Source organism: Mandrillus leucophaeus, unplaced genomic scaffold (assembly GCF_000951045.1).
Source record: "Mandrillus leucophaeus isolate KB7577 unplaced genomic scaffold, Mleu.le_1.0 Scaffold127, whole genome shotgun sequence".
Taxonomy (NCBI): Eukaryota; Metazoa; Chordata; class Mammalia; order Primates; family Cercopithecidae; genus Mandrillus; species Mandrillus leucophaeus.
In genome coordinates this window covers 3,984,871-3,986,857 of record NW_012101098.1, presented here as the reverse complement: position 1 = coordinate 3,986,857, position 1,987 = coordinate 3,984,871, and positions in this window count along the sequence as shown.

Here is a 1,987-nt window from a genome sequence, read left to right as displayed (position 1 = left end):
GGACCACAGACCCCAGCCAGCACCCAACTCAGATCAATAGACTCCTCCCAAGAACCCCCCCCAGGACCCCAGACCCCTGCTGGGACCCCCAAGGCCACAGACACCCCCACTGGGGCACCCCCAGACCACAGACCCCCCCCAAGAACCCCACCAGGACCACAGACCTCCACCAGGATTCTCCAGGACCACAGATCCTCCCAGGGTCCCCCCAGGACAACAGACCTCCACTCGGACCCCACCACCAGGACCCCTCTCCAGGATCACAGACCCCTACCTACTGGGGCCCCCTTCCAGGACCTCCACCTCCACCAGAACTACCCCCTGGACCGCAGACCCCAGCCAGCACCCCGCAAGACCACAGACCCCTGCCAGGACGCCCCCCAGGACTACAGACCCCAGCTGGGACTGCCTCCCCAAGACCCCACACTCCAGCCAAGACGGCAGAACCCCATTCTGACCCCAGCCAGGACCCCCACCATGGGATAACACATCCTCCAACCAGACCCCACAGGGGACCGGGACTACTACGGGAACCACGCTCCCCATCTTAGCCAGAATCACGGAACCCCACGCAGACCCCAGCAGGGACCACAGACCCCCACTTGGACCCCATAGGGAACCCCAGATGACCACCCAGACCCACGCAAGGATTATGGAGCAGGACTCCCACAGAGGACTCTGGACAGCTGCAAGGACCATGGACCCCACACTCCAGTTCCTACTGAGACCACAGACCCTGCCCCAAGCACAGACCCCACACCCCAGTTTCTACTGAGACCACAGACCGTGCCCCAAGCACGGACCCCACACCCCAATTCCTACTGACACCACAGACCCCACCCCAATTCCTGCCAGGCCACAGACACCACCCACCAAACCCACCTCTCCATTTCCCTGTCCCCCTGCAACCCTGCAGGGACCACAGACCCCCATCCCAGCCCCTGCAGAGAACTCCAGACTACTTCAGGTACCACGAACCCCTCCGTACCCTGATCCCTACTGGGATGGCAGACCCTTACTCGAACCTTGGTTAGGAACCCCAGTCAACCACAGAGTTACCTGGGCTCCCTCAGGGAACCCCAGACCAGCACAGAACCCCCATCCAGACTCTTACCAGGGCCAGGCTGAAAACCCAAAAGGACCCCCCACCCAGGACCTTACCAAGGACAAGGCTGAAACCCGACAAGGATACCCCCACCAGGATGAAGGCTGCAACCCCACATGGATCCCCCACCAGACTCCTGTTGGAATTCTTCATGGATCCCCTCCCCCAGACACTTACTCAGACCTTCACTCCACCACAACCCTCCCAGTCCCTCACCCAGTCCCCCAGGGGACCCCAGACCTGGCATCCGGACTCCAGACAGATCCTAACACCCGCTGTGTTTGGAAGACAGGAGCCTGGGAGAGCCAGGGTGACACCATTTTAATCATCAACTCCATCTTAAAAACCAGGAAGACACATTCTTTGCCGGTCACGGCCCGTGGTCATAAGATGTTTACGGCTGAAGAAATGACTTAATAATGCCTCCAAGGACAAACACAGACAACAGCAGAATGTCTGGATGTCGCCATATCGCGTAACCATATATGCTTTTGAAGATAATTACAGTCATGCTTTGACGTGCTTGGGCGCGAAAATGCTAAGGATGGCTCTCTCTAAATCAACAAAGGAATAAATGTCACGCGGTCAGCTCACCTGCACGTAGACATAACCTAGCTTTTTCATAGATAAGACAGACCCCTATAGAAGAAAGTTTTAAAACAAACACAAGGTATTACACGTCTATGACGAAACAGTTTCTTTTTCTTTTTCTTTTTTCTTTTAAGACAGAGTCTCACTCTGTGGCCCAGGCTGGAGTGCAGTGGCACAACCTCAGCTCACTGCAACCTCCGCCTCCTGGGTTCAAGAGAGTTTCCTCTCTCAGCCTCCCTGGTAGCCGGGATTACAGGCACGCACCAGCACGCCCAGCTCGTTTTCGTATTT